This window comes from Musca autumnalis, unplaced genomic scaffold (genome assembly GCF_047663935.1).
Source record: "Musca autumnalis isolate F117 unplaced genomic scaffold, ASM4766393v1 scaffold_4, whole genome shotgun sequence".
In the NCBI taxonomy this organism is placed as follows: Eukaryota; Metazoa; Arthropoda; class Insecta; order Diptera; family Muscidae; genus Musca; species Musca autumnalis.
This window is the reverse complement of record NW_027411977.1, coordinates 7838294-7860813: the sequence shown is the minus strand read 5'-3', so window position 1 is coordinate 7860813 and position 22520 is coordinate 7838294. Positions and strand designations below refer to the sequence as shown.

Sequence of the window (22520 nt, the reverse complement as noted above, 5' to 3'; positions counted from 1 at the left end):
AAGAGAAGAAGACTGAAAAAGAGCGTCAAGTTCGACCAATGTGTAGGTTTTGCTAACTATTTTCTTTGACTGCAATGACGTGGTGTATCAGGAGTTCTTGCCACAATGTCCCACCGTCAATAAGGAATACTACCTTGAAGTTATGCGCCTCTTGCGAGAAGCAATTCGTCGGAAACGCACAGAATTTTGGAAAACCAATAATGGATTTTGCACCATAATAACACAGCAATTCATACAATGGAAGCGACTGAGTCTACGCTTAGCAGCTTTGCGATACTTGATTGTTCCTAAAAGTGGCACGGACTCATCCGACAGCAGAAGATATACTGCTTGGGGCATGCCAATGCAGTATCAACAAGCCAAAGGGAGAAAAACCCAACATACATTACAAGACGCTTTGTGATAAGTTCAAAGCTGTCATCTCTCAAATCAGCAAAGGTGTGCCACCATATTTACGTTGCGGGAATTCAAATCCCAACCTCATGTTAATCAGGACTCCACAAGGTAAGCACGCTTTATCGCATATAGTCTGCAGAATGTTTTAGATGAATTCAACCTCTGGGGATCTATTGTGATGATTATTGTCGATACAACAAGCGTCAATGCCAGCTAAATGACAGAAGTTGTAGGTTGACTGCAATAAATGTTCGAAGAAAAAGGTCACCTCACACTCAAGTACACTCAAGTTATGCTCAATTGATAGCAGCCATCGTTAATAGTAAAACTGAGATTGAGAAAACATACCGCAGCAGAAGCTCCTTTTACGTTTATTCCTGAAATATGCCTGCAAGTAATGAAGCTTAATCTCAGTTTTTTTGTTTATAAATTTAAAAAAAAAACATGTCGCATTTATTCTTGATCTCTATTCGTCATAAAATTTGGGAAGAGTTCTTTGTTTCAAAACAAATAACTAAGAGAACTGAAATTAAATCAATTTCAACTGCATGCTACATTAAAAAACTTGTTGTTTTTAAATTTAAAACTGGGTTCGATTGGGTTCGAATATGGACTATATTGGTCCACTCCTTCCGGTACCTCCCACACAAAATTCGGATAAAGTGAAGTCCATACTTTCTGAGATATTGGGCAAAACGTTCCAAGAAACCCTGACGGCACCACCCAAAATGGCAAATGCGCAACATAATTCTCGCATGGAGTTTCTGATTGGTGCAGACTTTGCAAATCATATTATTTTATCTAGTCATGTATCAGGTTGGAATATGGGCTATATCGATCCACTCCTTCGGATACCTCCCACACAAATTTCGAAAAAAGAAAAAAAAAATCTTTTTCCGGCGTAAGTCAATACTTCCTGAGATAATAGTCCAAGCACCAAAACCTTCCCGGCACATACTAAAAAGGCTATTGTGCAAGATAACTGTAAAACTTTTTCGAAAAATTCTTTCAAATTTAGTTTAAGGTAATTTAATATTTCGAGTCATTTATAAAGATGTTTGGTTACTGAAAATGTTTGGTATATGTTAATGATTTGTTATAACGCCACATGACGGTACATACAGATTTTAATCAATATATTTTATATACGGCATAATTATTGTGTTGATTTTTTTTTTTTGGGACAATGGCTGAGGGTATGTCTCTGTCAGCACAGCTGACTGATACTTTCTTACTTGTTTTGGATAAATAACTTACAACATTCAAAATATCGAAAATTGGGAGGTATCGTTCTATGATCGTGGACCGGAATGACAGAGTTAATATACCCTCTATCATATGATGGAGGGAGTCGTCCTATTGTGCATATGCTTTTATATGGCGGCTCGAGAATAAAAACCTAAAAAAAATGTGTTCCAATTTCATGACATTGTCACAAAAACAACAACCCGTTTTATGTTTCCACTTAATTAACAAATCATAAAAAACTTGCCACCAAATATTTACAAATTTAACAAAAATCAGAAAAAAATATTTGTGCAAAATTTTAAGTAAATACAATCTATGTATGAGCGGTTTAATGTTTGATTTTATTTCGCGCCAGTTTTAAATATTTACGACTCTTGCAAAAAATGTGTGAGGCAAAGCTAAAATGTGCGTGCGCCTCACATTGCCTTTGGTGCGTCGTTGTTTATTTTGTCTTTATTTTGTTTGCGTATTTACGACCAGCAACTGTGAACTCATTTTAAATTTAGAAATTCTCTCATTTTGTTCTGCAAGCTCAATTTTTTTTCTTTTCTGTGTGCTGCATTTTGAAATTTAGCAAATGTCTTTAATAAAAAAAACAACTGAAAGACACACAGAAAAATGAGTTTTATTGAAATTGAAAAGAGGAAAGAAACCAAGCACCACGTCTCGTAACAAAGCTAACAGAAATTTTCGTTTCCATTTCAATTTTATTATTTTATTTTTTTTTTTCTTCTAAAAACACAATGAAGAAGCTAAGCATTAAGAAGCTAAATGAAAAAATACTACACACAATTTAAATGGAAAGCAAAAAATACAAACGAGATAAAAAGTGTAAAGGAACCGCAAAATGCATGCCAAGGATACTGGCTCAACACGACTGCAAGAAATATAAAAAAGAACTACCTTAGATATGAAATGCCAGCCAGCCACCAAATATACATAGTATGTTTGTATGTTCCTTTACTGGCCAAGTTTATAAGCCCCTCAGAAAGCTAGCTAGCCAGCCGCCTATTCACCCAAGCATCTATGGCTAAAAACCACTGGAACATTTCACAGAAATGCTGCGAATGCAAAATGAAATCATAAACAAAAAAGCCATTGATAGCCAGTGGTTGGTTTAAAGGCTGCCTGGTTTGACTTTTGCTTTTGGTCATCCGAAAAAAAGGCCAACACTTTTATGAAAAGTGAAAACACAAAACCCCAGAGCAATGTCTTCACTAGCTAGCTACCAACCTACCTACCTCTTGGTCAAAGTCCCACAAATAACCTCAATTTGAAAATTTGTTTATGGACCTTTGTATGAATGAAGTGAAGTGAATGTGATATCCTCCATCCACTACCATCAACGGCAAATTTCCGGACAGGCTCACTTAGAAATGTTTTATGACATGCACCCTATGACTTGATGGCATTGCTGAATGGAAACACTTTAAAGCTTTCATAGGACTCTAATGACTTGGAGTTTCGTCTTTTTTTTCTTTTTGCTCTTAAAAAATTGTTTTTAATGTCCATGCCGATTTTTAATTTGAGTTTGAGTTTTTATTTCTCAACTTTTATGACCACATACATATTTGAAGATTAACGTCATACGGCAGAAAAAAAAACAATGTTTGCTTTATTCATAAGTAAGGGAAGGCTTTGTGGTTCCCTATAAGTCACCAATAAATTATGTTTTTGAAACTTTTTTAACAATTTTTTGTTTATTTTCTAAGAAATGTTCTTTGGTTTTGGGGTTTCGTAAATAAATGTGTCCGGTAAGATGGAAGACTTGAGAATTGAGTTAAAAAATTCCATAATATAGAATGAATGGGGTAGCACTCTTTGGATTGAGAGATACTTTTGAATAAACTTATAATAGCTTTCAAAAAAAACTCTTAAATATGGGATATTAGCTTCAAAAACGTGAACGAGTAAAACTGCGAATATGGACACTTTATAGATCATTATGTGATGCGAAGCAGTAGGACAACTTGAAGCTTGTCACTAGAAATTGTTGCTTCTGTTGTAACAGTTCGGCTGGAAGCAAGGATTCTTTTCTGAAGAATACAATTCCCAAATGGAAAACAAAAGAAGAAACTGCGCCACTACAATTGGTTTTGGCAATCAATCAATAGGTCGTAGATTTGGCAATTGAACAAATTCAAAGTATTGTAAGAGCTTTGGCGACAGGGGCATCACCTCTTTAGGATATTAGGCACAATAGAATGAGAACATTGCTATGAAGATGTATAAGATCTTAAAGAGGGCCCTCTATTAAATAGGAGACCCCCAAAAGAGATCTTCTTTAGAATAGGAAATATGATAAGAAGTCTTCTGTATTACACGAGATCACATAAGAGATCTTCTATAAGAGAGGGAACTTCCGATAAATAGGAAACGTCATAAGAGGTCTTCTATAGGATAGGAAACTCATCAGAAGTTTTCTATACAATTCTAAAGCAGGTAAATTTTTTGCACGGAATAGGACATTAGAGGCTTTATAAAGTATGGGAGCCATACTAAGATGTCTTCTTTGGAATAGGTGACCCAGTATATCTAGTAGGATATTTTTTATGGAATTGGTGACCTCATTAGAGGTGCGTTATAGAATGAAAGACCTCAAAAGCGATCTTACATAGAAAATAAGTCATCATAAGTGGTCTTCTCGTATGAGGGCTTCTACAGAATAGATGTCTTCTATATCATAAGAAACCTCATAAATGGTCTTGTAAGGAACAGGAAAACTCGTAAGATATCTTGTGCTCCTTCGAAGACGTCACATGAGGTCTTCAATTCTGTAGAATTGAAGGTGGTTGCCTGGGCAGTTGCCGTTAACTGTTCGAAATGTCAGAAGGAAGCTGATTTAGATTTTTTGTATCTAAACCGGGTTATGGATTCGGAGACCGACTGTTGCTGAACGTTTTTCATGAAGTGTCCCATCGTACGAATGTGTCGCGGAGATGTATTTTCCATCACTGGGATGACATGGCAGATAGAATGCTAGCAATAATTGTCAAGTCAGCTAGACATTTCGTTGCCTACCTGCACAACCCGTTGGAACTCAGAGCTCATTATTTTGGCAAATTTCTTCATTGTGTGTCGCTATGGAAGTAAGTTTAGACTGGCGTTGCATAGTTAAGGACGGAACGAACAATAGGTTCATACATCGCTACCAAGGTTTCGTTATAACAGACAGCGTCAGGAGATGTTAGCTAGTACCTTCTGGAATTTATTCCTAGTTTTCACTTTCTGGTTTATTTATGTGCCGTGTAACCAGACGTGGAGAAAATTGTCGAAGAATACCTCCAATATTTTTAGATTATTGATTGTGAGTAAAAGCCTGCCTCCGAAGGATATTTCAAGTTCTGGATTAGAAGTTGTAGTGACGTGTAGCGAAGACAGAGGTCTGTCCTAAGTTTGGGATCAATAACAGCACACCTAAACAAGTTTGAAATTAACCATGCGACTATACCTTGCATTTACTTTGTATACCCTCTGCCTTTGATACGACCAAAATGTGCCTCATCAAAATATGGGGTTTAGACCCTACTTACATATGTTTGAATGAAATCTCACGGTGTGCCTTAACCAAATTTAAATGGAAGGTGCTTGCACCTGGGAAGTTTTTGCAGATTCTGAAACTACAATGCTCATAGATAAGAAATATCAAGAAACAAAAAAATCGCCGGAGGGATTTTCAAATAAATCGCGATTTAAGTTCATATTTTTAGGGGTTCTTTAGGTTTTCACAATTTTGCTTGGAAACCGCGAGCCCTATGTAAATGGCCCCAAAGAAAATGTTGTAGATGTGAAAATTCGCCACAAGATTGACCTTTATGATACTTTCGTAGGTTTTACCTTTCTGAGATATAGAAGTTCAAATTGAGACAATGCACTGACTGTATCACCTCCTTATAAAACAATATCATGCTCAGAGCGCCTTAACTAACATGGGAAGATTTCGCGGATTCTGAAACAGCAATGTTCATAGATAAGAAAAATAAAGAAAACAGAAAACATCGCCAGATGGATTTTTAAATAAATCGCGATCAAAATTCACAATTTTAGGGTTTTTTTAGGTTTTCACGATTTTTCTTGGAAACCGCAAGTCATATCAAAATGAGACTAAAGAAAATGTTGAAGCTGTGAAAATTCTCTACAAGATTGGATGATTTATTTTTTACTAGGTTGTACTATTTTCAAGATATATAAGTTTAATTTGGAAAATTGCAGTAATGACATTCTTTTATAAGGAGGTGATACAGTCAGTGCATTGTCTCAATTTAAACTTCTATATCTCAAAAACGGTAAAACCTACGAAAATATCATAAAAGTCAATCTTGTGGAGAATTTTCACATCTTCAACATTTTATTTAGTGCCACCTACATAGGACTAGCGGTTTCCAAGCAAAATTGTGAAAACCTAAATAACCCCTAAAAATTTGAACCTAAATCGCGATTTATTTGAATCCCTCCGGCGATTTTTTTTTGTTTCTTGATATTTCTCATCTATGAGCATTGTAGTTTCAGAATCTGCAAAAACTTCCCAGCACCTTCCATTTAAATTTAAGGCACACCGTGATCTGTTTCAGACAATTTGGAGTCGATTTTGTCGTCCTTCAGGAACGCATGATAGCTCTCGAACGGATTTGACCCTCGTTATATTTAGTTAAAACATAGCTCACGTTCGAAGATAGACAATATCTGTCCAGTCCCTCGGTGGGCACGATAACTCTTGAAGGTAGTAATCGATTTGGTTCATACATTGCACGTTGTAATATTTCTAAAAGACATAGATCAGATTAGAGTATGGACTATATCGGTCCACTTCTTCGTTTACCTCCCACACAATATTCCAAACAATTTCGGAAAAGTTCAGTTTAAGACCTGCTGTCGAATTGTTTTGATTTCTTTTTTGCCACAGTTTGTCCTCGGGACCCTTATTACGACGGTACAATTGTTTTCAGGGGAAAGTTCACACTTCCTGAGAAAATGGCTCGATAGAGGTAAATAAAAATCCGCAACCACTGCCATGCGCGTACAACAAATTTCGAATGCTGGATACTGCCAAACTTTGCATGTCGTAAATAAAATTCAAAGATGGTGCTTATGGGTTCACTCCTTCCAATACTTCCACCACAAAAGTTTTCGCTAAAATGGTACTGTGACCAACTGAAGTGACCCTTGGGCGCTATATCAATCGAAAGGAATGTCTCCCAAAATAAAATCCCCTGGACTATGTTGACCAATTCCTCATCCGCAACACTTTTGAGCTTTAATCCAAATCCCTATTTTTGTCGGCAACGAAAAGATTGGAACAAACGTCTGTGGAAACATTCCAAATGCTATTTCAATTAGACTTGAAAAGAGCTTCAGATAAATTACTCGGAAAACGGTACTGAATAAATGTTGTCGGTCTTGTGGGTCACCGGAAGATCAGAAGGTCAAACAACCAATCAAGCTGATAATATTCCAATGAGCAAATCTAATCACAGGGTGCCACCTTGGTGGTGCTGTGGTATGCACACCCGCCTTGCACGCAAAAAGTCGTGGGTTCGATTCCCCGGCCAAGCAACATCAAACTATTTTCAACGGTGGCAAAATGCACCTCAGTAAAACTTCTTTACAAGTGGTGTCTTAAGACACGCCATTCGGACTCGGCGATAAACTGTAGGTCCCATATCATTGAGCTAATATGAATCGGGGTGCACTCATTGATATGCGAGAAGTCTCCCTTGTCCCATCTGGGATGTTTGTGGAACGATTATATATATAAAGCTAATCACAGAGAGGGAATATGGGCATGTTTTGAAAGCAAGAAAGGGTATTGTAACTATTTATGTGTAAATGTATATTGTTGCTGCAGCCAGATATTTATTTTTTCATATTAACAACATTTTTGTTTTTGGTATGTAAAACAAAAATACTAAAAATTGGACCACTGTTACAGCAAAGGTGCCCTTCAATACAGAATTTCACATCATCATTAATTTCCTTTTTTCCCCTTTTTGTTTTTGCTTTGGCTTTTTATCTTTACATTTTAACGTTTTAACATATATTAATTAATTTTCTTAGTTTATGTCTTTCAGGGTGAGTTATCATCATCTTTATGTTGCGACTGGCTGACTTATATAAAAATAATACTTAAAAACGAAAAACCACAATTTTATCTCTGAGATTATCTTAAAATGGATGATGATGCTGCTAAATAAAAATACCCAAAAGAAAACATTTATTTTGCCAAATGTTCATAAACAAAAATATTCCTGGCAAAAAACTGTTTCGCAGCAAATCATTTAGGAGTCATTAAAATTAATACATTTTTATAGTTCTCACACTTCATTTGGTTAGGTAAAAGCCAGTTGAGGAAAATATCTGCCAAGGGATTATGTGGCAAGACAATTTGTTTATCTTTTCTTAGCACCAAAAACCAAGGAATTAAACATTTCGTTGGTTTTCATGGGAAAAATTTTAGTCGCAGTTGTGTTTGTCTTCTTGGCATAGCTTTTAATTGCCAATGCAGAAGTAGAGGAGGAAGGAGAAAACGGATTTTGTGAATGTTTTACACAAAGATATTTAACATGATATAATCCTTTTGAATATCCTTATGTTCTGTTGTGATAAATGTCAAGAAGATTAAACACTTTCCATCATTCTTCGCTGGGTACATTTGCAATGTAAACAAACTTCAAGAATTTTACTTTCTTTCAGAAAATAAAACTCTTTGATCTTTTTGATGACACCTTTCTCGTTTACAAAATGAACATTTTACTGCATAATTTAACAATCAAACAAAAAATTTGTCACATATCCGCATACTGTGTATGTGTTGCTATTACATTTGTAACAATTTGGAGGTGTTACATATGGAATGACAAAATCAGTGTACCATCCATTTTTGGTGCAGCGTGAAACAAGAGTCTGAGGCGCTCTTTTCCCAATGAAAATGCAATCAATGTATCAATCATATTAGTGTGAAAGTGTGAAAATATATTTAATTGGTTTAAGTGACACAATATACCACATAGTATTACGAGTCATACTTGAGGCAGCGAATGCAAGTTGCTTCAACAAAAATAAAAGTGATTCGAGGGCAGATCTTAAAGTGAACATATCCGTAATTTGTGTGGGAGGTACCCGAAGGAGTAGACAAATATATTCTATATTATATATCATTTATATCTGATAGATATATAAGAATGTGTAAAGTATGAACCAAATCGGTCACTCCCTTCAAGAGTTATAGCGCGCATAATTTTCCGAAAATGTTTCAACTTTTATGGGGGAGGTACCTGAAGGAGGATTATCTTCGAACTTAAACTATGTTTGGGAAAAATATTACGAAGGCCAAATTTTGGACCGATCCGTTCGAGAGTTGTCTTGCACTCCAACCACTACACACAGTGTCATAGGGGGTTTTGCACCTTTCAGCACTTGCCCCCGATGAAACTTGTTACAACAAAAATCAAAACGATTCGAGAGCAGGCCCTAAGCTGAACTATTCCGAAATGTTGTGTACCGCGGACCTGGCTAAATCGACTCCAAATTGTCTGAAACGGATTTCGTCCAAACGTACTTGGGGTCTAAAACCATTATTTCGTTAGCATAAATGCTGAGGGTACAAATTCCTCTTAACTGCAAATTTGCAATAATGTCAAACTCAGCCTTTGTCTTCTTGTCATTCACATCCGATATGCCTAAAGAGCTGAATTAAACCACCAGCGGAACGATCGTAGAATATTGATTGATTGTGTGGGACTTCGCTAGAATTCAATACATTCAATTCAATACAAAACTGCTTATGTGATGATAGGTCGATTAATTCAATTAATTAAAAACTTTCATAAATAATAACCTTCGTCCTAATAAGACAACAATAAACACGGTGCTCTTAAGCAAATTTAAATGGAAGGTGCTTAGACCTGGGAAATTTTTGCCGATTCTGAAACTACAATGTTCATAGATGAGAAAAATAAAAAAAATCAAAAAAAAATCGCCGGAGCGCTTTTTAAATAAATCGCGATTCAAGTTGACATATTTATGGGTCTTTTATATTTTCACGATTTTGCTTGGAAACCGCAAGTCCTATCAAAATGGTACTAAAGAAAATGCCTCATCGAAATAACGGTTTTAGACCCCAAGTATGTTTGGGCAAAATTAGTTTCAGATATTTGGAGTCGATTTAAGCATGTCCGTCCGTCTGTCCGTCTGTTTGGCTGGTGTGCACGATAACTCTCGAACGGATCAACCGATTCTAACCAAATTTTGGTTATAGTAACATTTTGGCCAAACTTAGTTTAAGTTCGAAGATGGGCCATATCGGTACCTCCCCCATAAAAGTTCAAAATTTTTCTGTAAAATGATGTGAACGATAACTCTCGAAGGGAGCAATCGATTTAGTCCAAACTTTGCACATCGTATTATACCTTTCAGATGTAGATCAGGCTCGAATATGGACTACATTGGTACCTCCCACAAAAAATTGGGATAAAGTGAAGTTTAGAAGCTCCTCTCGGATCATTTCCATTTTTTTCCGTAGATTGTCCTTGCGTCTCCCTTTACGACGGTACAATTTTTTTTTTGCGCAAGTCCATACTTCCTAAGATATTGCAAGAACTCCAAGAAACGGCACCAAACAAAATGACAAATCCGCAAGATAATTCTCGCAGGGAGTTTCAGATCTTTGAAACAAATCTCTTGAAACAAATATAAATAAAAGGTGCTTACACCTGGGAAGTTTTTGCGGAATCTGAAACTACAATGTTCATAGAAGAGAACAATAAAAAACAAAAAAAAAATCACCGGAGTGCTTTTGAAATAAATCGCGATTTAATTTGACATTTTTAAGGGTTTTTTGGGTTTTCACGATTTTGCTTTGGAACCCGCAAGTCCTATCGAAATGGAACTAAAGAAAATGTTGTAGCTATGAAAATTCTCTACAAGATTTACTTGTATGATGTCTTCGTAGTTTTTACCGTTATCGTCTCCTTATATTACAATGTAATGCACAGTGCACCTTAACTAACTTTAAATGAAAACGACTTGCGGATTCTGAAACAGCAATGTTTATAGATGAGAAAAATCCAAAAATAAGAAAAAATCGCTGGAAGGATTTTTTAGGTCTTCACAATTTTGCTTGGAAACCGCAAGTCCTATCGAAATGGAGCTAAAGAAAATATTGTAGCAGTGAAAATTTTGTACAAGATTTGCTGACTGATATTTTCCTAGGTTTTACCATTTTTGAGATGTAGAGGTTCAGATCAGGCCCTCAGAGGTTTCTTAGCCCTTCAGGATTTAGCTTGAAAACTGCAAGTCCTTTCGAAATGGGACTAGAGAGAATCTTTTAGCTGTGAAAATGCTCTACAAGATTGGCTTTCGTAATTTTTTTCTAGGTTGTACCATTTTTGAGATATATAAGTTGAAGTTGGGAAATTGCAGTCATGACATTGTTTTATACGGAGGCGATAAAGTCAATCCATTGTCCTAATTTGAACTTCTATATCTTAATAACGGTAAAAACTACGAAGATATCATGAATGTCAATCCTGTAGATATTTTTCATAGCTACAACATTTTTTTTAGTCCCATTTTGATAGGACTTACGGTTTCCAAGCAAAATCGTGAAAACCTAAAAAACCGTTAAAAATGTCAATTTGAATTGCGATTTATTTAAAAAGCGCTCCGGCGATTTTTTTTTTTTTTTGTTTCTTGATTTTTCTCATCAATGAAGATTGTAGTTTCAGAATCCGCAAAAACTTCCCAGGTGTAAGCACCTTCCACTTAAATTTGTTTCAAGAGCACCGTGTCGGTCCTCTCCTTCGGGTTTCTTCCACACCAAATTCAAAAAAAAAACAAGTTAAAAAGCATTAAGTTCGGCCGGGCCAAACTTTTCATACCCTCCACCATAAAATATTCTGAACTAAAATGGAATAATTACTTTTCATTCCTGTCCCCAACTTTAAGTGGGTACGTTAAAATGTCAGATAATGTTTATGTACATTTATGCTTCATTCGGGAGGCCCTTTTTTATGGTGCCTATATCTAACTATGTATGTTGACAATTTTTGGTGGGCTAGAAATTGGGAGGTACTGTTATATAGGGGTTATAATAAAACATGGGCCTATGTTGACAGTTTTTGATGGGAGCCTTTAATGTCAAATAACTCCTAATTCGGTTAAAAAATTTAGCTAGAATCTTCAAAATATCGAAAATCGGTACATAACGTGGGAACTTCAAATGTCATTAACAGCTAGTTCGGAGGTATCTGGGCTATACGAAAATATGAACTTAAATGAACCGTTATATGGGGGCTATACCAAAACGTGGACCTATGTCCACAAGTTTTGTCATATAAGTTTATTGACATTTAAGAACTTTAAATGTCAAATTATAGCTACATCGGTCTGAAAATGTAGCTAAAAACGTCACCGCAAATCGGGGGTACCGTTATATTGGGGCTATACCAAAACGTGGACCTATGTCCACAAGTTTTGTTATATAAGTTTATTGACACTTAAGAACCCTAAGTGTCAAAATATAGCTAAATCGGTCTGAACATGTAGCTAAAACTGTCAAAATACCGTAAATCGGGGGGTACCGTTATATGGGGGCTATACCGAAACGTGGACCTATGTCCACAATTTTTGTTATATAAGCTTATTGACATTTAAGAACCCTAAATGTCAAATTATAGCTACATCGGTTTGAAAATGTAGCTAAAAACGTCAAAATACCGCAAATCGGAGGGTAGCGTTATATGGGGGCTATACCAAAACGTGGACCTATGTCCACAACTTTTGTTATATAAGTTTATTGACACTTAAGAACCCTAAATGTCAAATTATAGCTATATCGGTCTGAAAATGTAGCTAAAAACATCAAAACACCGTAAATCGGGGGGCCCCGTTATATGGGGGCTATACCAAAACGGGGACCTATGTCCACAACTTTTGTTATATAAGTTTATTGACTCTTAAGAACCCAAAATGTTAAATTATAGCTACATCGGTCTGAAAATGTAGCTAAAAACGTCAAAATACCGTAAATTGGGGGGTACCGTTATATGGGGGCTATACCAAAACGTGGACCTATGTCCACAACTTTTGTTATATAAGTTTATTGATACTTAAGAACCCTAAATGCCAAGTTATAGCTAAATCGGTCTGAAAATGTAGCTAAAAACGTCAAAATACCGCAAATCGGGGGGTACCGTTATATGGGGGCTATACCAAAACGTGGACCTATGTCCACAAGTTTTGTTATATATGTTTATTGGCACTTAAGAACCCTAAATGTCAAATTATAGCCAAATCGGTCTGAAAATGTAGCTGAAAACGTCAAAATACCGTAAATCGGGGGGTACCGTTATATGGGGGCTATACCAAAACGTAGACCGATATATCCCATCTTCGAACTTGATCTTCCGACGGCTAAAAAAATGGTATTCCCCAATTTTCAGCGAAATCGGTCAACAAATGCGACCTGTATCTTGCGAACGGACGGACGGACGGACATGCATAAATCGACTCAGAAAGTGATTCTATGTATATCCCTAGAAGGAACTATGGGTCTATCTCGCTTCCTTTTGTATGTTACATACAAATGCACTAACACATAATACCCCTTACCACATAGTGGTGTAGGGTATAAAAAGTGAAGTTTAAGAGCTCCTCTCGCATCGTTTTGATTCTTTTTTCAGTATTTTGTTCTAGCGGCCTCTTTTACAACGGTACAATTTTTTTCCGGAGTAAGTCAATACCTCCTGAGATAATGGCCCAAAAGCTCCAAAACCCTGCCGGCACATACTAAAATGGCTATTGTGCAATATAATTCTAAAATTTTTCAAACATTTCTTCCAAACTTAGTTTAAGGTAATATAATATTTCGAGTCCTTTATGAAGAAGTTTGGTTACTCAAAATCTTTGGTATATGTAATTGATTTTGTATAGCCCCACATTATGGTACGTGTAGATTTTAAAGCAAACTCATGGTACATAATCAATATATTTTATATACCGAATAATTATTGTGTTTGGTTTGGTATTGGTGTTTTTTTCGGTAGCTTATTTGTTAAACAGTTCCCGCTTTGTAATATGTACCCCAATTCCTACGCAATTGCCCATATACATGTATGTAAATTTTGCGCCACTGTGACATTTTAAGAATTGAATTCTTCTTCCGTGAAAAACATGTCCCATTGCCCTATCGTGGATGTTTGTGGCAAAAAGGTTTTTTGGAGTATGGATTAGGGTGATGGCAATTCCTAAGAAAGGCTCAATCACCATTAAAGAAGTAAAAGGCTCAGAATACCACATAAGAAGTGCAGGTCGTGCGGGTATAAGGAATTATTGGCTCAATGCGGCAATTATCGGCTATCTACCTATAAGCAGCAAATGTGATTTGATTGATAGTCGCACCCTCTAAACCTATACCGCATTATTTCTTTAAACATATTCTAAGACTTAATCAAATCTGTCAAGTATTCATTTAATATTTGTTTGCTGTTAGTTTTTAATTCAGGATTTTGTTTAAGATGCCCAACCTTAGACAATACATTTTATGAGAATTACCACAAAATCAAAATAATAAGTGAAATAACCAATTCAAAGTTATACCAGCTGCTAATTTTGCGAAAAAAGCACATTTTAATTTACAGCCACATTTTGGAAATATTTCTGGGTATTTATTTACCCATTTTAATGGATATGTACCATTTGAGAATGTACCAATATACTACCTTAAATAATAGACGTCACTAGCACCAATAACTACAACTTTAATTCAGTCCTTTTAGGGCGTTTCACTGTTTAGGGCTTTTGTTGTTTACCACCGGGTTTCTCATCAATATATTCAGCTGATTCTAGTTTTCATAATTTATTCAAACAAATGAAACAAATATTCCACACTTTATTTTCCACCTCAGTAGAATAGCTTCATATACAGAAGCTATGAAATATTGTACATTCCTATGCACATACATATGTTCATATATTCAGTATTTTAAAGAAATTCTTGCCATTAGCATTTTTTTGTTGATTTTGCTTTAGACCTGACCTTGAGGAGATTTTACCGGCACATTTATTTAGTTAAGCAGAACAAATATCCCAAAGAGACAACAGCAGGCAGTTTTAGGTAGATGAGGGAAAATTAATTTAAATTGTTGCATATTAAAAATTCATAAAACCCAAGGCGAACGAACGAACGAAACGACGGACACACACACATTGGCTGACACTCACAAATTATTATTTTAACCGAAAAAGGTGGCTAATATGCATAATAAGCTGCCCCAAAAGGAAAATAATTCTAATTGGCATTTGGCACGAAAAAGCCAAGCAAAAACACTCGCACACACACTCACACACAAATCAGACTCACCTTTTTTAGAATGAACACAAAACACTTTTCCAAGTTCTGTTCGAAGAAGAAAGTTTTCTATTATAAATTTCTGTTGTGAATCACTTGGGACAGATATTTAGAATTTTTCTTTTTTTCTTATTTTAATTCTTTTTTCAATTGGAGCGTAAAATTTTTATGGTTTTTTGTCAAATTTTTTATTTCACAAAATTCTTTTGCAATTTTTGTTTTAAATTATTTCACATAACACAAAAAAATACCACTCTATTGTGTTTTGCAAGACAAACAAAATGTAATGAAATTGAAAGTTAATTTCTTATGATATTTTTTTTTGACATTAAAACTGACTGTTGTTGTAATTTTTTGTTGGTACGCACCAATCAACCAGCGCACAATTGATGATTTATGGCCGGTCACCTTAAAAAACTGTATTTTTGTAGTGTTTTATTAATAACTTCTTATTTTGTTGTTGTTATTTGATAATGAAATTGATTTTTATTTTTGTTTTCGATTTGGTTCTTAGCCCAAACTCACACAGAGCCGGTTGAAATTGTTGTTTTTTCTTTTTTTTTTATTTTTCAAAAAATGATTGGAGGATCATCAACGATATTCGCGCAATACAACAAACACGTTTTATCAAATCGAATGTTAAATCGCAACTGATGGAATCATTGAAATAAGCATAACTATGCCGACACTGACTCTGCCTGACTGGCTGCTTTGCTTGGCTGTTTGTGTGTTGGCTGGTAAGTTGTGGCCATCAAAACAATTGCTGTTGAAGTCTATTGGCAAAATGTTTTCTCACAGAAGAGGTACTGTTAATAACAGTTCTCTCAAAATTTAACATAGTTCTATAACGTGGAATGTTGCTAAGCAAAAGCTTAGATACACAGTTGAATAGAATGTTTAATAACATCAACATATTAGTTTCATATTGGCAACATTAGACCAAACTTTTAATGGAAACAGTGTTGCCATTTTTTCGACCAAACTCCGGTAATAAATATGCTGTATTGTAAATTTGGTTGGGATAGATAGATATTTTCTTATCCGGCAAAAATAAATTCAAATTATGTCAATACGTTGGAAAGGTATATTACTTTTTTGGACTAAACAAGTAAAAGTCTAGTCAGGAAGTCATCTTTACCGACAGAAATATTAACCTCAACCTGCGACTGTACCAATGCGCCAAGAACAGCTTTTACAATAAAAATTATTAGTTTTTTGGTATCATATACTGTGGGCCCATTTTTTCTACTGACAGACCTAATCAGTATGTGTGAATTGAAACACTTTTTTCTCAAAAACGTATGTATGTTTTTGAGGGGTTTTCAGATGTTATGAACTTGCCGAGAAAAATATGTATTTGGATTACAGTCAAAAGTTTTACGGTACGTAAACGAATGGGCCGACATAGTCCATTTTGGAAGTGGTTCTTATTTTGGAGTAATTCCTCTAGGTAGATATCGCGCACACCCGTACGCACACCATCTGTTGGTCACCATATAATTTATACCTTTAGGCCCATTATATCAGGAAACATGGACTTGCCCACGAAAAACATAATATCGCTGTAAACAGAATCACTACAAGTATCTTCGGTAAAATATCCAAGGGATCCTCAAACAGACCCTTAAACGCACTTAAAGAAAAATGTTGAACATTTGTGTGGGAGGTACCCCAAGGAGTGGGCCGATTTTTTGAAGATAAACTAAGTTTTGCAAAAATATGTCGAAATCCAAAGCTTGGACCAAATCTGTATTTTCGAACTTTTGTTTGGGAGGTACTGGAAGGAGTGGTCCTATAATAACCACTTTAGAATTTCATCTTATATTCAGAGAAATATTACTATATGCAAAGTGTGGACCAACACAGTAGTCGGTTCGAGAGTTGTCGTGCAGTGCGGTGGCTGCGGCAGCCACTACACATTTTGGCCGCAGGGTATTTTACAGCTCTCGGATCATTTTCTCAAGAAATGTGGACTTGTCGTTCAAAAAACTTGTACTATCGTAATATGGGCCTTGAGTGCAACCTGTTGCAAGAAAACTCAAAAGGATTCGAGAGGAGGTCCTAAACTTCACTTTTCCGAAAATTTGTGTGAGAGGTACCCGATGGAGTTATTATATAGCCCATATTCGAACCTAAGTATGTCTCGCTGAAATATTACGATGTCAATGTACGGACCAAATCGGTTACTGCCTTCGACAGTTATCGTGTATACAATATTACCGAAATGTTCTGAACTTTTGTGGGGGAGGTACCTGAAGGTGTGGAATGGCAAGACCCATCGTCGAATTTAAAATAAGTTTATATAAAATAATACGAAGGCTAAATTTTCGACCGAATCGGCTGATCCGTTCGAGAGTTGTCGTGCGCTCCAGCCACTACCAATTGTGCCATAGGGGTTTTGTACAGCTTTCGGGCTATTTTCTCAGGAAGTAGAGACTTGCCCCTTAAAAATTGTACCGTAGCAATGGGGCAGTGAATACAAGTTGTTACAGCAAAAATAAAGGGCATCCGAGAGCGGATCTTAAACTGCACTTCTCCGATTAATCTGTTGGAGAGTTATTGTGCGCACAAGCAAGCCAGACAGACGAACGGACGGACATGGCTAAATCGACTCCAAATTTTCTGAAACTGATTTCGTCCAAACATACTTGGGGTCTAAAACCATTATTTCGTTAGCATAAATTCTGAGGGTATAATTATAGCATTGTAACAAAGATAACTTTAGTGTGAGAGATGTATCAAAGAGTAGCCCTAAATATTGTTTCATTTCGGGTTCCATATCTCAGGAAGTATAGTTTTCCCAAGTGAGCAAAAGCTATAGTCAGGATGGGGCCGACAATTTGATACTCTACACCACTACCCCTTGCGTAAAGTTTTCACTGGTATACATTTCTTCTTCTCTGGGACCCCCATTAGCCACAAACATTTCGTGACAATCAAAATTCCTACCTGTAACGTGATTACAAACACACACAAAAATGGAAAAATTGGATGCATTACCGACTACTGTGATATCTCCATCGTTTGGCCACCTTCGCCAACCTACTTCGCATCAATGTAAAGGTGATATTTTCTTTTTCTGCTTACCCTACTAGAAGCGTAGTTTTTCACATATAAAAAGAACTTTGAACTTTCTCCACATCAGTTTTTCTCCATCCCGACCCCTAAATATGATCCGAGCATCACCAAAATCAATAGGCTTACAAAAAAAAAAATGCGTGATTTAAAAAAATGCAAAGTGGGATGCATTACCGTCAATTGCGATGTCTCCGTTGTTTGACCATCTACGCCAACCTACTTTGCATCATTGTAAAGGTGGGATTTTTTCTTTCACAACCAGGCTTTCCTTTTGGAAGGTCCCTAACGAAAGCTGTGATATTCGTCATCACAATTAAAATAGCAAAAATGAAAAGTTGGGTTTTATTAGCGACTATTGCGATATCTCCCTTGTTTGACATTTTTATAAAGTTGACTGTTTTCTTCAAATAAGCTTTTTGCCCATTCCGGCCCCTGAATATTATCCACCCATCACCAAAAGCAACAGGCTTCTTCCCCTCTAGGACCCACACCAACACCAAAATTTGGTGACGATCCGATCAAAATTGCGACCTATTGCGTGATTACAAGATTTAGATGGACAGAACGACACACATCGCCAGATCGACTCAGCTCGTCATGACATTCATTTTGGTATATATAGGTATAGTTTTACGACCATTATTTCGACGTGTTACAAACTTTTGGACCAAAACCAAGCTTATAACGTCTGCAAGCTATAAAAATGTCCAACCCCGTAATCCTTCTTGGAACTGGATCTAATTCTGGGGGTCATTCACCATTACATGTTTCTAAGGTTTAAGGAAGCATCGGCTTCCCCACGAAAAGAATAAATAACAAGTAAAAAAGAATCAGTCGGCTTTGACGACAGAGATATACCCTCAGCCTATGTGAATTGAAATATTAATCTACGGACAAATCGAATGTATTTCTGGTCTTTTTAGAATTTTGTGGCCATTTTGTACCTTTGAACTTGCCGACGAAAATGTGGATTACGATTAAAGTTTTGCGGAGGGGCCACTTAAATGAAGAGTCATATCTGCCAGGAAACATGGACTTGTCCACGGAAAACATAATATGACTCTAAACAGCACGACCACAATGAACAGCATCGGCATTCATTTCCAAAGCATCTTCGAAGAGACCCTAAACTGCATTTCGACACGAATGTTGAACTTTTGTGGGGGAGGCACCCTAAGGGGAAGAAGAAGTTTGCGTGCTCTCCAGCGACTACGTATAGGGGTTTTTACACCTTTCGGGCTGTTTCCTCAATTGAGGTAGCGAATGCAAGTTCCTTCAACAGAAATCAAAGTGTCTCGAGAGCAGGTCTTTATGTGAACCTATCCGAAATTTTGTGTGGGAGGTACCCGAGGGAGTGGACAAATATAGTCCATATTTAAAGCTGATCTATATCTGGTAGATGTATTAAGATGTGTAAAGTATGGACCAAATCGTCCACTCCCTTCAAGAGATATCGTGCGCACAATTTTTCGGAACATTTTGTGGGGGAGGTACCTGAAGGGATATACCGATTTGGATTATCTTCGAACATAAACTATATTTGGACAAAATGTTACGAAAGCCAAATTTTGGAGTGAATCGGCAGATCCGTTCGTGAGTTATTTGCGATCAAACCATTACATACGGTGTCATAGGGGTTTTTTGCACCTTTCAGGCTATTTTCTCAGGAAATATGGTCTTCCTCCAGATGAAACTGAATATAAGTTGCTACAACCAAAATCAAAACGATTCGAGACCAGGCCCTAACCCGAACTTTTCCGAAATTTTGTGTGGGAGGTACCCGAAGGAGTGGACCTATTGAGACAATATTGGAACCTCATATTACTCTGGTAGAAAGTTTACGCTATACAAAGTATGGACCAAATCGGTCTCTCCCTTCAAGAGTTATTGTGCGCACAATCTTTCCGAACATTTTCGAACTTTTATGGGGGAGGTACTGGAAGGAGTGGACCGATGTAGCTCATCTTCGAACTTAAACTAAGTTTGGGCAAAATATTACGAAAGCCAAAATCTGAACCGAATCGGTTCATCCGTTCGAGAGTTATCGTGCGCTCCAGCCAGCAGGACAGACAGACAGACAGACGGACGGACGGACATGGTTAGATCGACTCCAAATTGTCTGAAACACATTTCGTCCAAACATACTTGGGGTCTAAAAACATTATTTCGATGAGGCACATTTTCATCGTATCAAAGTGTATATACCCTCTTTAGCCTAAAGGCTGAGGGTATAAAAATATAGCAGAATCGCATGGACTACCTTCAAAGAATTGTTCAAAAATATTCTCGAATAGTCCTTAAACTGCAGTTAAGCAAAGTTTTGAAGTCTTGTGAGGGAGGTCCAATAAAGACTTTGTTGGAACTGGATGTAGGGTTGAGAGAAATGTTACGATTTGAAAAGGTTGGACAAATGTCATTTTTTCCATATTGGTCACCGCAAGATTTTTTAAAGGTTCTAAAACTGGTCATTACTTGTGGAAAAATGGCTTTGCCCACGAAGCCCTTTATATCGCTTTAAACTGAACCACAAGGTGTACCTTTGGTAAAAACGAATAAAAGCGACAATTGTCCAACCGAAGGTGCCGTCTGATATAGACCTTCTTAGAACTTGATGTACTTTTGGAAACAATGTGCAACGTTCGGTTCAAATCAGACAATCAATTATTAGGTTATCATGCTCAGTCATTTTAGTTGGTGCCGGAAGAGTTTTGAGTGGTTTTGGGTCATTATCTCAAGAAGAACGGGCTTGTAATAGGGGCCGCAAAAACAACGTGCTCAAACTGTAATTGTGCGAACATTTTTAAAATTTTGTGTAGGAAGAACCTGGAGTAGTTGACCAATATAGTAGTCCCTATTCAAATTGATTCTACATATGTTTTAAAAAAGATAACAAGAAACCAAATAGGTTGACCCGTTGATGGTTTATATTACGAACCATTTTAGCGGAAAAACTGTGAACCGATATGGCCCATTTTTCAACTTTGTTGAAATCAGTGGAGAGTTATAGTGCGCACCAACCAAACAGACATACGGATTGCAAATTGTTTTAAATAAATTTCGTCCAAACATACTATGGAGGGTATTATAAGTAGAATAGGGAAATCCCGCACCGGGAATTCCACGGAATTCTAGGTTTTTTTTGGGCTATCGGCAAATATCTATTTACATTTATCAAAACTGATATTGAATGAATGAAAAAAACCTATGGTGAAGAATTATGTACCCCTTTCTTTTATATCATAGAATCAGAATTCCAATAGATTTTACAGAATAAAGATTTGGAAATAAATTTAATCCACCAACGTTTATTTCTTCAGGGAAAAATTTTTCTATAACGACGTATTTTTGTGCTGCGAAAGAATATTCTATATTTTAGAGTCTCACTTTTTTGAAGCATTCTTAAGCATAAGAATATATTTTTTTAACTTCATACGATTTAACATCAATACGCATTTTCACTCATGATTTTTACAAGAGCGTGACTACCGAACGATGCACTCCATTAGTACTGCATTTTAAATAACCCTTTTGGCATTGCATTTTAACCAAACCTTTAGAGCAGAATAGGATGTAGTCTAATTTGCATCCAAAGCACGGGTTTTGATGCAGTGCTTTGGAATTTAAAGGCACTGATCAGAATGTTTTTTTTATAATCAGTTCAAAAATGCAATAAGAATGCAAGCCATTGCAAAATTTCCCAGAATAAATAAATTTATTATTTCTGTGAAACAAGAATATTAAGAACTTTATTACATAAACACAAATTATGAAAATTCTCCATTGAATTCAATCGCAACCAAGCGTGTTTCCTCCGCTCTCTATTTTACCCAAGCTGAACTTTTCGTGCTTCATCTGCTAAAGGGGGATAATATTGTCTTCCATCACCAGTTGAGATTTCGATATGTACTCCAACAGCACTACATAAGGAAATTTTCTTCTCGTGTGTTACCGTAATGATGTTCCCAACTTTGATTTGTATTTTTTATTTTATATCAACATTTTTGAAACTGATGCAAACACTCTTTTTTGTGTTTGGAAGAATACTTGTAGGTATCTACAAACTTGTTTCCTTGTAGGGATCTCTAAGCAACTGCTTGTAAAATGTATGGAACGGAGTGCCTTTTTCACGAACTGCATACAGATGCTGTTAAAATGTGTAAATAGGATGTCATTCCTTGGATCACATCCGAATACGGTTAAATATAGGGAATGGATTGCCTTATTTACGACTCTGTATCAGAATACGTCGTAAAATAACTAGTCTACATTGCACTACTTCCAATTTATTTTGTTGGGATAAGATGATCATTTAAATATATAATAACAATTTAAAGATGCATTTTATTTAAGCCGGTCATTATTTCCATTTATAAATTAAGATACTTCAATCTGGTATGAATGAAGCATACTCCATGTTATTTACCTAAATAAATATTTTTTTTTTTTTTTAATT

General features: G+C 36.2%; 1 protein-coding gene across 2 annotated transcripts in view; it reads right to left on the bottom strand.

The window, feature by feature from the left end:
- The window catches only part of rgn (regeneration), a 318060-nt gene extending 302314 nt beyond the window's left edge, over positions 1–15746 (bottom strand). Inside the window, exon 1 of one of the 2 annotated variants that reach the window (XM_073982468.1) lies at positions 15002–15746. The gene's annotated coding sequence lies outside the window, so the exon portion shown is untranslated. The remainder of the gene's footprint in view (positions 1–15001) is intronic. The other variant, XM_073982469.1, reaches the window with a different exon arrangement.
- Positions 15747–22520: the final 6774 nt, after the last annotated feature.